At 46.3% G+C, this 9927-nt stretch overlaps 1 protein-coding gene and 56 non-coding genes across 57 annotated transcripts in view; 56 read left to right on the top strand and 1 right to left on the bottom strand.

Moving 5' to 3' along the window:
* The window catches only part of LOC145237697 (dynein axonemal heavy chain 6-like), a 160618-nt gene that overhangs the window by 12416 nt on the left and 138275 nt on the right, over positions 1-9927 (bottom strand). The gene's annotated exons all lie outside the window — the stretch shown is intronic.
* Positions 56-127, top strand: Trnae-uuc (transfer RNA glutamic acid (anticodon UUC)). The gene has a single exon. It is a non-coding gene; the product is annotated as a tRNA-Glu (tRNA).
* On the top strand, positions 133-205 carry Trnag-gcc (transfer RNA glycine (anticodon GCC)). The gene has a single exon. It is a non-coding gene; the product is annotated as a tRNA-Gly (tRNA).
* On the top strand, positions 401-471 carry Trnag-gcc (transfer RNA glycine (anticodon GCC)). Its single transcript has one exon. It is a non-coding gene; the product is annotated as a tRNA-Gly (tRNA).
* Positions 590-661, top strand: Trnae-uuc (transfer RNA glutamic acid (anticodon UUC)). Its single transcript has one exon. It is a non-coding gene; the product is annotated as a tRNA-Glu (tRNA).
* Trnag-gcc (transfer RNA glycine (anticodon GCC)) lies at positions 667-737 on the top strand. The gene has a single exon. It is a non-coding gene; the product is annotated as a tRNA-Gly (tRNA).
* Trnae-uuc (transfer RNA glutamic acid (anticodon UUC)) lies at positions 857-928 on the top strand. The gene has a single exon. It is a non-coding gene; the product is annotated as a tRNA-Glu (tRNA).
* On the top strand, positions 1049-1120 carry Trnae-uuc (transfer RNA glutamic acid (anticodon UUC)). Its single transcript has one exon. It is a non-coding gene; the product is annotated as a tRNA-Glu (tRNA).
* Trnag-gcc (transfer RNA glycine (anticodon GCC)) lies at positions 1126-1196 on the top strand. Its single transcript has one exon. It is a non-coding gene; the product is annotated as a tRNA-Gly (tRNA).
* Trnae-uuc (transfer RNA glutamic acid (anticodon UUC)) lies at positions 1316-1387 on the top strand. The gene has a single exon. It is a non-coding gene; the product is annotated as a tRNA-Glu (tRNA).
* On the top strand, positions 1508-1579 carry Trnae-uuc (transfer RNA glutamic acid (anticodon UUC)). The gene has a single exon. It is a non-coding gene; the product is annotated as a tRNA-Glu (tRNA).
* Trnae-uuc (transfer RNA glutamic acid (anticodon UUC)) lies at positions 1700-1771 on the top strand. The gene has a single exon. It is a non-coding gene; the product is annotated as a tRNA-Glu (tRNA).
* Positions 1777-1847, top strand: Trnag-gcc (transfer RNA glycine (anticodon GCC)). The gene has a single exon. It is a non-coding gene; the product is annotated as a tRNA-Gly (tRNA).
* Positions 2158-2229, top strand: Trnae-uuc (transfer RNA glutamic acid (anticodon UUC)). The gene has a single exon. It is a non-coding gene; the product is annotated as a tRNA-Glu (tRNA).
* On the top strand, positions 2235-2307 carry Trnag-gcc (transfer RNA glycine (anticodon GCC)). The gene has a single exon. It is a non-coding gene; the product is annotated as a tRNA-Gly (tRNA).
* On the top strand, positions 2503-2573 carry Trnag-gcc (transfer RNA glycine (anticodon GCC)). The gene has a single exon. It is a non-coding gene; the product is annotated as a tRNA-Gly (tRNA).
* Positions 2692-2763, top strand: Trnae-uuc (transfer RNA glutamic acid (anticodon UUC)). Its single transcript has one exon. It is a non-coding gene; the product is annotated as a tRNA-Glu (tRNA).
* Trnag-gcc (transfer RNA glycine (anticodon GCC)) lies at positions 2769-2839 on the top strand. The gene has a single exon. It is a non-coding gene; the product is annotated as a tRNA-Gly (tRNA).
* Positions 2959-3030, top strand: Trnae-uuc (transfer RNA glutamic acid (anticodon UUC)). The gene has a single exon. It is a non-coding gene; the product is annotated as a tRNA-Glu (tRNA).
* On the top strand, positions 3151-3222 carry Trnae-uuc (transfer RNA glutamic acid (anticodon UUC)). Its single transcript has one exon. It is a non-coding gene; the product is annotated as a tRNA-Glu (tRNA).
* Positions 3343-3414, top strand: Trnae-uuc (transfer RNA glutamic acid (anticodon UUC)). The gene has a single exon. It is a non-coding gene; the product is annotated as a tRNA-Glu (tRNA).
* Trnae-uuc (transfer RNA glutamic acid (anticodon UUC)) lies at positions 3535-3606 on the top strand. The gene has a single exon. It is a non-coding gene; the product is annotated as a tRNA-Glu (tRNA).
* Positions 3612-3684, top strand: Trnag-gcc (transfer RNA glycine (anticodon GCC)). The gene has a single exon. It is a non-coding gene; the product is annotated as a tRNA-Gly (tRNA).
* Positions 3880-3950, top strand: Trnag-gcc (transfer RNA glycine (anticodon GCC)). The gene has a single exon. It is a non-coding gene; the product is annotated as a tRNA-Gly (tRNA).
* On the top strand, positions 4069-4140 carry Trnae-uuc (transfer RNA glutamic acid (anticodon UUC)). Its single transcript has one exon. It is a non-coding gene; the product is annotated as a tRNA-Glu (tRNA).
* Trnag-gcc (transfer RNA glycine (anticodon GCC)) lies at positions 4146-4216 on the top strand. Its single transcript has one exon. It is a non-coding gene; the product is annotated as a tRNA-Gly (tRNA).
* On the top strand, positions 4335-4406 carry Trnae-uuc (transfer RNA glutamic acid (anticodon UUC)). Its single transcript has one exon. It is a non-coding gene; the product is annotated as a tRNA-Glu (tRNA).
* Trnag-gcc (transfer RNA glycine (anticodon GCC)) lies at positions 4412-4482 on the top strand. The gene has a single exon. It is a non-coding gene; the product is annotated as a tRNA-Gly (tRNA).
* Positions 4866-4937, top strand: Trnae-uuc (transfer RNA glutamic acid (anticodon UUC)). The gene has a single exon. It is a non-coding gene; the product is annotated as a tRNA-Glu (tRNA).
* Positions 4943-5013, top strand: Trnag-gcc (transfer RNA glycine (anticodon GCC)). Its single transcript has one exon. It is a non-coding gene; the product is annotated as a tRNA-Gly (tRNA).
* On the top strand, positions 5132-5203 carry Trnae-uuc (transfer RNA glutamic acid (anticodon UUC)). The gene has a single exon. It is a non-coding gene; the product is annotated as a tRNA-Glu (tRNA).
* Trnag-gcc (transfer RNA glycine (anticodon GCC)) lies at positions 5209-5279 on the top strand. The gene has a single exon. It is a non-coding gene; the product is annotated as a tRNA-Gly (tRNA).
* On the top strand, positions 5399-5470 carry Trnae-uuc (transfer RNA glutamic acid (anticodon UUC)). Its single transcript has one exon. It is a non-coding gene; the product is annotated as a tRNA-Glu (tRNA).
* On the top strand, positions 5591-5662 carry Trnae-uuc (transfer RNA glutamic acid (anticodon UUC)). The gene has a single exon. It is a non-coding gene; the product is annotated as a tRNA-Glu (tRNA).
* Trnae-uuc (transfer RNA glutamic acid (anticodon UUC)) lies at positions 5783-5854 on the top strand. Its single transcript has one exon. It is a non-coding gene; the product is annotated as a tRNA-Glu (tRNA).
* Trnag-gcc (transfer RNA glycine (anticodon GCC)) lies at positions 5860-5932 on the top strand. The gene has a single exon. It is a non-coding gene; the product is annotated as a tRNA-Gly (tRNA).
* Trnae-uuc (transfer RNA glutamic acid (anticodon UUC)) lies at positions 6051-6122 on the top strand. Its single transcript has one exon. It is a non-coding gene; the product is annotated as a tRNA-Glu (tRNA).
* Positions 6128-6198, top strand: Trnag-gcc (transfer RNA glycine (anticodon GCC)). The gene has a single exon. It is a non-coding gene; the product is annotated as a tRNA-Gly (tRNA).
* Trnae-uuc (transfer RNA glutamic acid (anticodon UUC)) lies at positions 6317-6388 on the top strand. The gene has a single exon. It is a non-coding gene; the product is annotated as a tRNA-Glu (tRNA).
* Trnag-gcc (transfer RNA glycine (anticodon GCC)) lies at positions 6394-6464 on the top strand. The gene has a single exon. It is a non-coding gene; the product is annotated as a tRNA-Gly (tRNA).
* On the top strand, positions 6848-6919 carry Trnae-uuc (transfer RNA glutamic acid (anticodon UUC)). The gene has a single exon. It is a non-coding gene; the product is annotated as a tRNA-Glu (tRNA).
* Trnag-gcc (transfer RNA glycine (anticodon GCC)) lies at positions 6925-6995 on the top strand. Its single transcript has one exon. It is a non-coding gene; the product is annotated as a tRNA-Gly (tRNA).
* Positions 7114-7185, top strand: Trnae-uuc (transfer RNA glutamic acid (anticodon UUC)). The gene has a single exon. It is a non-coding gene; the product is annotated as a tRNA-Glu (tRNA).
* Trnae-uuc (transfer RNA glutamic acid (anticodon UUC)) lies at positions 7380-7451 on the top strand. The gene has a single exon. It is a non-coding gene; the product is annotated as a tRNA-Glu (tRNA).
* On the top strand, positions 7457-7527 carry Trnag-gcc (transfer RNA glycine (anticodon GCC)). The gene has a single exon. It is a non-coding gene; the product is annotated as a tRNA-Gly (tRNA).
* Trnag-gcc (transfer RNA glycine (anticodon GCC)) lies at positions 7723-7793 on the top strand. The gene has a single exon. It is a non-coding gene; the product is annotated as a tRNA-Gly (tRNA).
* Trnag-gcc (transfer RNA glycine (anticodon GCC)) lies at positions 7989-8059 on the top strand. The gene has a single exon. It is a non-coding gene; the product is annotated as a tRNA-Gly (tRNA).
* Trnae-uuc (transfer RNA glutamic acid (anticodon UUC)) lies at positions 8178-8249 on the top strand. The gene has a single exon. It is a non-coding gene; the product is annotated as a tRNA-Glu (tRNA).
* Positions 8255-8325, top strand: Trnag-gcc (transfer RNA glycine (anticodon GCC)). The gene has a single exon. It is a non-coding gene; the product is annotated as a tRNA-Gly (tRNA).
* On the top strand, positions 8709-8780 carry Trnae-uuc (transfer RNA glutamic acid (anticodon UUC)). Its single transcript has one exon. It is a non-coding gene; the product is annotated as a tRNA-Glu (tRNA).
* Positions 8786-8856, top strand: Trnag-gcc (transfer RNA glycine (anticodon GCC)). The gene has a single exon. It is a non-coding gene; the product is annotated as a tRNA-Gly (tRNA).
* Trnae-uuc (transfer RNA glutamic acid (anticodon UUC)) lies at positions 8975-9046 on the top strand. Its single transcript has one exon. It is a non-coding gene; the product is annotated as a tRNA-Glu (tRNA).
* On the top strand, positions 9052-9122 carry Trnag-gcc (transfer RNA glycine (anticodon GCC)). The gene has a single exon. It is a non-coding gene; the product is annotated as a tRNA-Gly (tRNA).
* On the top strand, positions 9242-9313 carry Trnae-uuc (transfer RNA glutamic acid (anticodon UUC)). The gene has a single exon. It is a non-coding gene; the product is annotated as a tRNA-Glu (tRNA).
* On the top strand, positions 9434-9505 carry Trnae-uuc (transfer RNA glutamic acid (anticodon UUC)). The gene has a single exon. It is a non-coding gene; the product is annotated as a tRNA-Glu (tRNA).
* Trnae-uuc (transfer RNA glutamic acid (anticodon UUC)) lies at positions 9626-9697 on the top strand. Its single transcript has one exon. It is a non-coding gene; the product is annotated as a tRNA-Glu (tRNA).
* Trnae-uuc (transfer RNA glutamic acid (anticodon UUC)) lies at positions 9818-9889 on the top strand. Its single transcript has one exon. It is a non-coding gene; the product is annotated as a tRNA-Glu (tRNA).

Here is a 9927-nt window from a genome sequence, read left to right as displayed (position 1 = left end):
ACAATGCATTAAAATATTTGAGTGATGGCGCGATTTTGAGTAGTCTGGTTTCGTCTCCTACATGGTCTAGTGGTTAGGATTCCTGGGTTTCACCCAGGCGGCCCGGGTTCGATTCTCGGTGTAGGAAAATTGGCATTGGTGGTTCAGTGGTAGAATCCTCGCCTGCCACGCGGGGGGGGCCCGGGTTCGATTCCCGGCCAATGCAATCGTTTTTGGGAATATTTTTTGATAACAATCGACATTTTCGTGGCATTATTTAATTTTTTGCACAATGCATTAAAATATTTGAGTGATGGCGCGATTTTGAGTACTCTGGTTTCGTCTCCTACATGGTCTAGTGGTTAGGATTCCTGGCTTTCACCCCGGCGGCCCTGGTTCGATTCCCGGTGTAGGAAAATTGGCATTGGTGGTTCAGTGGTAGAATCCTCGCCTGCCACGCGGGGCGCCCGGGTTCGATTCCCGGCCAATGCAATCGTTTTGGGGAATATTTTTTGATAGCAATCGACATTTTCGTGGCATTATTCAATTTTTTGCACAATGCATTAAAATATTTGAGTGATGGCGCGATTTTGAGTACTCTGGTTTCGTCTCCTACATGGTCTAGTGGTTAGGATTCCTGGCTTTCACCCAGGCGGCCCGGGTTCGATTCCCGGTGTAGGAAAATTGGCATTGGTGGTTCAGTGGTAGAATCCTCGCCTGCCACGCGGGGGGCCCGGGTTCGATTCCCGCCCAATGCAATCGTTTTTGGGAATATTTTTTGATAGCAATCGACCTTTTCGTGGCATTATTCAATATTTTTGCACAATGCATTAAAATATTTGAGTGATGGCGCGATTTTGAGTACTCTGGTTTCGTCTCCTACATGGTCTAGTGGTTAGGATTCCTGGCTTTCACCCAGGCGGCCCGGGTTCGATTCCCGGTGTAGGAAAATTAGGAAAAAGGAATATTTTTTGATAGCAATCGACATTTTCGTGGCATTATTCAATTTTTTGCACAATGCATTAAAATATTTGAGTGATGGCGCGATTTTGAGTACTCTGGTTTCGTCTCCTACATGGTCTAGTGGTTAGGATTCCTGGCTTTCATCCAGGCGGCCCGGGTTCGATTCCCGGTGTAGGAAAATTGGCATTGGTGGTTCAGTGGTAGAATCCTCGCCTGCCACGCGGGGGGCCCGGGTTCGATTCCCGCCCAATGCAATCGTTTTTGGGAATATTTTTTGATAGCAATCGACCTTTTCGTGGCATTATTCAATATTTTTGCACAATGCATTAAAATATTTGAGTGATGGCGCGATTTTGAGTACTCTGGTTTCGTCTCCTACATGGTCTAGTGGTTAGGATTCCTGGCTTTCACCCAGGCGGCCCGGGTTCGATTCCCGGTGTAGGAAAATTAGGAAAAAGGAATATTTTTTGATAGCAATCGACATTTTCGTGGCATTATTTAATTTTTTGCACAATGCATTAAAATATTTGAGTGATGGCGCGATTTTGAGTACTCTGGTTTCGTCTCCTACATGGTCTAGTGGTTAGGATTCCTGGCTTTCACCCAGGCGGCCCGGGTTCGATTCCCGGTGTAGGAAAATTAGGAAAAAGGAATATTTTTTGATAGCAATCGACATTTTCGTGGCATTATTTAATTTTTTGCACAATGCATTAAAATATTTGAGTGATGGCGCGATTTTGAGTACTCTGGTTTCGTCTCCTACATGGTCTAGTGGTTAGGATTCCTGGCTTTCACCCAGGCGGCCCGGGTTCGATTCCCGGTGTAGGAAAATTGGCATTGGTGGTTCAGTGGTAGAATCCTCGCCTGCCACGCGGGGGGCCCGGGTTCGATTCCCGGCCAATGCAATCGTTTTTGGGAATATTTTTTGATAGCAATCGACATTTTCGTGGCATTATTCAATTTTTTGCACAATGCATTAAAATATTTGAGTGATGGCGCGATTTTGAGTACTCTGGTTTCGTCTCCAACACGGTCTAGTGGTTAGGATTCCTGGCTTTCACCCAGCCGGCCCGGGTTCGATTCCCGGTGTAGGAAAATTAGGAAAAAGGAATATTTTTTGATAGCAATCGACATTTTCGTGGCATTATTTAATTTTTTGCACAATGCATTAAAATATTTGAGTGATGGCGCGATTTTGAGTAGTCTGGTTTCGTCTCCTACATGGTCTAGTGGTTAGGATTCCTGGGTTTCACCCAGGCGGCCCGGGTTCGATTCTCGGTGTAGGAAAATTGGCATTGGTGGTTCAGTGGTAGAATCCTCGCCTGCCACGCGGGGGGGGCCCGGGTTCGATTCCCGGCCAATGCAATCGTTTTTGGGAATATTTTTTGATAACAATCGACATTTTCGTGGCATTATTTAATTTTTTGCACAATGCATTAAAATATTTGAGTGATGGCGCGATTTTGAGTACTCTGGTTTCGTCTCCTACATGGTCTAGTGGTTAGGATTCCTGGCTTTCACCCCGGCGGCCCTGGTTCGATTCCCGGTGTAGGAAAATTGGCATTGGTGGTTCAGTGGTAGAATCCTCGCCTGCCACGCGGGGCGCCCGGGTTCGATTCCCGGCCAATGCAATCGTTTTGGGGAATATTTTTTGATAGCAATCGACATTTTCGTGGCATTATTCAATTTTTTGCACAATGCATTAAAATATTTGAGTGATGGCGCGATTTTGAGTACTCTGGTTTCGTCTCCTACATGGTCTAGTGGTTAGGATTCCTGGCTTTCACCCAGGCGGCCCGGGTTCGATTCCCGGTGTAGGAAAATTGGCATTGGTGGTTCAGTGGTAGAATCCTCGCCTGCCACGCGGGGGACCCGGGTTCGATTCCCGCCCAATGCAATCGTTTTTGGGAATATTTTTTGATAGCAATCGACCTTTTCGTGGCATTATTCAATATTTTTGCACAATGCATTAAAATATTTGAGTGATGGCGCGATTTTGAGTACTCTGGTTTCGTCTCCTACATGGTCTAGTGGTTAGGATTCCTGGCTTTCACCCAGGCGGCCCGGGTTCGATTCCCGGTGTAGGAAAATTAGGAAAAAGGAATATTTTTTGATAGCAATCGACATTTTCGTGGCATTATTTAATTTTTTGCACAATGCATTAAAATATTTGAGTGATGGCGCGATTTTGAGTACTCTGGTTTCGTCTCCTACATGGTCTAGTGGTTAGGATTCCTGGCTTTCACCCAGGCGGCCCGGGTTCGATTCCCGGTGTAGGAAAATTAGGAAAAAGGAATATTTTTTGATAGCAATCGACATTTTCGTGGCATTATTTAATTTTTTGCACAATGCATTAAAATATTTGAGTGATGGCGCGATTTTGAGTACTCTGGTTTCGTCTCCTACATGGTCTAGTGGTTAGGATTCCTGGCTTTCACCCAGGCGGCCCGGGTTCGATTCCCGGTGTAGGAAAATTAGGAAAAAGGAATATTTTTTGATAGCAATCGACATTTTCGTGGCATTATTTAATTTTTTGCACAATGCATTAAAATATTTGAGTGATGGCGCGATTTTGAGTAGTCTGGTTTCGTCTCCTACATGGTCTAGTGGTTAGGATTCCTGGGTTTCACCCAGGCGGCCCGGGTTCGATTCTCGGTGTAGGAAAATTGGCATTGGTGGTTCAGTGGTAGAATCCTCGCCTGCCACGCGGGGGTGGCCCGGGTTCGATTCCCGGCCAATGCAATCGTTTTTGGGAATATTTTTTGATAACAATCGACATTTTCGTGGCATTATTTAATTTTTTGCACAATGCATTAAAATATTTGAGTGATGGCGCGATTTTGAGTACTCTGGTTTCGTCTCCTACATGGTCTAGTGGTTAGGATTCCTGGCTTTCACCCCGGCGGCCCTGGTTCGATTCCCGGTGTAGGAAAATTGGCATTGGTGGTTCAGTGGTAGAATCCTCGCCTGCCACGCGGGGCGCCCGGGTTCGATTCCCGGCCAATGCAATCGTTTTGGGGAATATTTTTTGATAGCAATCGACATTTTCGTGGCATTATTCAATTTTTTGCACAATGCATTAAAATATTTGAGTGATGGCGCGATTTTGAGTACTCTGGTTTCGTCTCCTACATGGTCTAGTGGTTAGGATTCCTGGCTTTCACCCAGGCGGCCCGGGTTCGATTCCCGGTGTAGGAAAATTGGCATTGGTGGTTCAGTGGTAGAATCCTCGCCTGCCACGCGGGGGGCCCGGGTTCGATTCCCGGCCAATGCAATCGTTTTTGGGAATATTTTTTGATAGCAATCGACATTTTCGTGGCATTATTTAATTTTTTGCACAATGCATTAAAATATTTGAGTGATGGCGCGATTTTGAGTACTCTGGTTTCGTCTCCTACATGGTCTAGTGGTTAGGATTCCTGGCTTTCACCCAGGCGGCCCGGGTTCGATTCCCGGTGTAGGAAAATTGGCATTGGTGGTTCAGTGGTAGAATCCTCGCCTGCCACGCGGGGGGCCCGGGTTCGATTCCCGGCCAATGCAATCGTTTTTGGGAATATTTTTTGATAGCAATCGACATTTTCGTGGCATTATTCAATTTTTTGCACAATGCATTAAAATATTTGAGTGATGGCGCGATTTTGAGTACTCTGGTTTCGTCTCCAACACGGTCTAGTGGTTAGGATTCCTGGCTTTCACCCAGCCGGCCCGGGTTCGATTCCCGGTGTAGGAAAATTGACATTGGTGGTTCAGTGGTAGAATCCTCGCCTGCCACGCGGGGGGCTCGGGTTCGATTCCCGGCCATAGCAATCGTTTTGGGAATATTTTTTGATAGCAATCGACATTTTCGTGGCATTATTTAATTTTTTGCACAATGCATTAAAATATTTGAGTGATGGCGCGATTTTGAGTACTCTGGTTTCGTCTCCTACATGGTCTAGTGGTTAGGATTCCTGGCTTTCACCCAGGCGGCCCGGGTTCGATTCCCGGTGTAGGAAAATTGGCATTGGTGGTTCAGTGGTAGAATCCTCGCCTGCCACGCGGGGGGCCCGGGTTCGATTCCCGGCCAATGCAATCGTTTTTGGGAATATTTTTTGATAGCAATCGACATTTTCGTGGCATTATTCAATTTTTTGCACAATGCATTAAAATATTTGAGTGATGGCGCGATTTTGAGTACACTGGTTTCGTCTCCTACATGGTCTAGTGGTTAGGATTCCTGGCTTTCACCCAGGCGGCCCGGGTTCGATTCCCGGTGTAGGAAAATTGGCATTGGTGGTTCAGTGGTAGAATCCTCGCCTGCCACGCGGGGGGCCCGGGTTCGATTCCCGCCCAATGCAATCGTTTTTGGGAATATTTTTTGATAGCAATCGACCTTTTCGTGGCATTATTCAATATTTTTGCACAATGCATTAAAATATTTGAGTGATGGCGCGATTTTGAGTACTCTGGTTTCGTCTCCTACATGGTCTAGTGGTTAGGATTCCTGGCTTTCACCCAGGCGGCCCGGGTTCGATTCCCGGTGTAGGAAAATTAGGAAAAAGGAATATTTTTTGATAGCAATCGACATTTTCGTGGCATTATTTAATTTTTTGCACAATGCATTAAAATATTTGAGTGATGGCGCGATTTTGAGTACTCTGGTTTCGTCTCCTACATGGTCTAGTGGTTAGGATTCCTGGCTTTCACCCAGGCGGCCCGGGTTCGATTCCCGGTGTAGGAAAATTAGGAAAAAGGAATATTTTTTGATAGCAATCGACATTTTCGTGGCATTATTTAATTTTTTGCACAATGCATTAAAATATTTGAGTGATGGCGCGATTTTGAGTAGTCTGGTTTCGTCTCCTACATGGTCTAGTGGTTAGGATTCCTGGGTTTCACCCAGGCGGCCCGGGTTCGATTCTCGGTGTAGGAAAATTGGCATTGGTGGTTCAGTGGTAGAATCCTCGCCTGCCACGCGGGGGGGGGCCGGGTTCGATTCCCGGCCAATGCAATCGTTTTTGGGAATATTTTTTGATAACAATCGACATTTTCGTGGCATTAATTAATTTTTTGCACAATGCATTAAAATATTTGAGTGATGGCGCGATTTTGAGTACTCTGGTTTCGTCTCCTACATGGTCTAGTGGTTAGGATTCCTGGCTTTCACCCAGGCGGCCCGGGTTCGATTCCCGGTGTAGGAAAATTGGCATTGGTGGTTCAGTGGTAGAATCCTCGCCTGCCACGCGGGGCGCCCGGGTTCGATTCCCGGCCAATGCAATCGTTTTGGGGAATATTTTTTGATAGCAATCGACATTTTCGTGGCATTATTCAATTTTTTGCACAATGCATTAAAATATTTGAGTGATGGCGCGATTTTGAGTACTCTGGTTTCGTCTCCTACATGGTCTAGTGGTTAGGATTCCTGGCTTTCACCCAGGCGGCCCGGGTTCGATTCCCGGTGTAGGAAAATTGGCATTGGTGGTTCAGTGGTAGAATCCTCGCCTGCCACGCGGGGGGCCCGGGTTCGATTCCCGCCCAATGCAATCGTTTTTGGGAATATTTTTTGATAGCAATCGACATTTTCGTGGCATTATTCAATTTTTTGCACAATGCATTAAAATATTTGAGTGATGGCGCGATTTTGAGTACTCTGGTTTCGTCTCCAACACGGTCTAGTGGTTAGGATTCCTGGCTTTCACCCAGCCGGCCCGGGTTCGATTCCCGGTGTAGGAAAATTGACATTGGTGGTTCAGTGGTAGAATCCTCGCCTGCCACGCGGGGGGCTCGGGTTCGATTCCCGGCCATAGCAATCGTTTTGGGAATATTTTTTGATAGCAATCGACATTTTCGTGGCATTATTTAATTTTTTGCACAATGCATTAAAATATTTGAGTGATGGCGCGATTTTGAGTACTCTGGTTTCGTCTCCTACATGGTCTAGTGGTTAGGATTCCTGGCTTTCACCCAGGCGGCCCGGGTTCGATTCCCGGTGTAGGAAAATTGGCATTGGTGGTTCAGTGGTAGAATCCTCGCCTGCCACGCGGGGGGCCCGGGTTCGATTCCCGGCCAATGCAATCGTTTTTGGGAATATTTTTTGATAGCAATCGACATTTTCGTGGCATTATTCAATTTTTTGCACAATGCATTAAAATATTTGAGTGATGGCGCGATTTTGAGTACTCTGGTTTCGTCTCCTACATGGTCTAGTGGTTAGGATTCCTGGCTTTCACCCAGGCGGCCCGGGTTCGATTCCCGGTGTAGGAAAATTGGCATTGGTGGTTCAGTGGTAGAATCCTCGCCTGCCACGCGGGGGGCCCGGGTTCGATTCCAGCCCAATGCAATCGTTTTTGGGAATATTTTTTGATAGCAATCGACATTTTCGTGGCATTATTCAATTTTTTGCACAATGCATTAAAATATTTGAGTGATGGCGCGATTTTGAGTACTCTGGTTTCGTCTCCTACATGGTCTAGTGGTTAGGATTCCTGGCTTTCACCCAGGCAGCCCGGGTTCGATTCCCGGTGTAGGAAAATTGGCATTGGTGGTTCAGTGGTAGAATCCTCGCCTGCCACGCGGGGGGCCCGGGTTCGATTCCCGGCCAATGCAATCGTTTTTGGGAATATTTTTTGATAGCAATCGACATTTTCGTGGCATTATTTAATTTTTTGCACAATGCATTAAAATATTTGAGTGATGGCGCGATTTTGAGTACTCTGGTTTCGTCTCCTACATGGTCTAGTGGTTAGGATTCCTCGCTTTCACCCAGGCGGCCCGGGTTCGATTCCCGGTGTAGTAAAATTGGCATTGGTGGTTCAGTGGTAGAATCCTCGCCTGCCACGCGGGGGGCCCGGGTTCGATTCCCGGCCAATGCAATCGTTTTGGGGAATATTTTTTGATAGCAATCGACATTTTCGTGGCATTATTCAATTTTTTGCACAATGCATTAAAATATTTGAGTGATGGCGCGATTTTGAGTACTCTGGTTTCGTCTCCAACACGGTCTAGTGGTTAGGATTCCTGGCTTTCACCCAGCCGGCCCGGGTTCGATTCCCGGTGTAGGAAAATTGGCATTGGTGGTTCAGTGGTAGAATCCTCGCCTGCCACGCGGGGGGCCCGGGTTCGATTCCCGGCCAATGCAATCGTTTTTGGGAATATTTTTTGATAGCAATCGACATTTTCGTGGCATTATTCAATTTTTTGCACAATGCATTAAAATATTTGAGTGATGGCGCGATTTTGAGTACTCTGGTTTCGTCTCCTACATGGTCTAGTGGTTAGGATTCCTGGCTTTCACCCAGGCGGCCCGGGTTCGATTCCCGGTGTAGGAAAATTGGCATTGGTGGTTCAGTGGTAGAATCCTCGCCTGCCACGCGGGGGGCCCGGGTTCGATTCCCGGCCAATGCAATCGTTTTTGGGAATATTTTTTGATAGCAATCGACATTTTCGTGGCATTATTCAATTTTTTGCACAATGCATTAAAATATTTGAGTGATGGCGCGATTTTGAGTACTCTGGTTTCGTCTCCAACACGGTCTAGTGGTTAGGATTCCTGGCTTTCACCCAGCCGGCCCGGGTTCGATTCCCGGTGTAGGAAAATTGACATTGGTGGTTCAGTGGTAGAATCCTCGCCTGCCACGCGGGGGGCTCGGGTTCGATTCCCGGCCATAGCAATCGTTTTGGGAATATTTTTTGATAGCAATCGACATTTTCGTGGCATTATTTAATTTTTTGCACAATGCATTAAAATATTTGAGTGATGGCGCGATTTTGAGTACTCTGGTTTCGTCTCCTACATGGTCTAGTGGTTAGGATTCCTGGCTTTCACCCAGGCGGCCCGGGTTCGATTCCCGGTGTAGGAAAATTGGCATTGGTGGTTCAGTGGTAGAATCCTCGCCTGCCACGCGGGGGGCCCGGGTTCGATTCCCGGCCAATGCAATCGTTTTTGGGAATATTTTTTGATAGCAATCGACATTTTCGTGGCATTATTCAATTTTTTGCACAATGCATTAAAATATTTGAGTGATGGCGCGATTTTGAGTACTCTGGTTTCGTCTCCTACATGGTCTAGTGGTTAGGATTCCTGGCTTTCACCCAGGCGGCCCGGGTTCGATTCCCGGTGTAGGAAAATTGGCATTGGTGGTTCAGTGGTAGAATCCTCGCCTGCCACGCGGGGGGCCCGGGTTCGATTCCCGCCCAATGCAATCGTTTTTGGGAATATTTTTTGATAGCAATCGACCTTTTCGTGGCATTATTCAATATTTTTGCACAATGCATTAAAATATTTGAGTGATGGCGCGATTTTGAGTACTCTGGTTTCGTCTCCTACATGGTCTAGTGGTTAGGATTCCTGGCTTTCACCCAGGCGGCCCGGGTTCGATTCCCGGTGTAGGAAAATTAGGAAAAAGGAATATTTTTTGATAGCAATCGACATTTTCGTGGCATTATTTAATTTTTTGCACAATGCATTAAAATATTTGAGTGATGGCGCGATTTTGAGTACTCTGGTTTCGTCTCCTACATGGTCTAGTGGTTAGGATTCCTGGCTTTCACCCAGGCGGCCCGGGTTCGATTCCCGGTGTAGGAAAATTAGGAAAAAGGAATATTTTTTGATAGCAATCGACATTTTCGTGGCATTATTTAATTTTTTGCACAATGCATTAAAATATTTGAGTGATGGCGCGATTTTGAGTACTCTGGTTTCGTCTCCTACATGGTCTAGTGGTTAGGATTCCTGGCTTTCACCCAGGCGGCCCGGGTTCGATTCCCGGTGTAGGAAAATTAGGAAAAAGGAATATTTTTTGATAGCAATCGACATTTTCGTGGCATTATTTAATTTTTTGCACAATGCATCAAAATATTTGAGTGATGGCGCGATTTTGAGTACTCTGGTTTCGTCTCCTACATGGTCTAGTGGTTAGGATTCCTGGCTTTCACCCAGGCGGCCCGGGTTCGATTCCCGGTGTAGGAAAATTAGGAAAAAGGAATATTTTTTGATAGCAATCGACA

This window comes from Phallusia mammillata, chromosome 7, assembly GCF_965637545.1.
Source record: "Phallusia mammillata chromosome 7, kaPhaMamm4.hap1.1, whole genome shotgun sequence".
Lineage (NCBI taxonomy): Eukaryota > Metazoa > Chordata > Ascidiacea > Phlebobranchia > Ascidiidae > Phallusia > Phallusia mammillata.
Note: the sequence above shows the minus strand (reverse complement) of the source record. Positions and strands in the feature narration are given on the sequence as shown.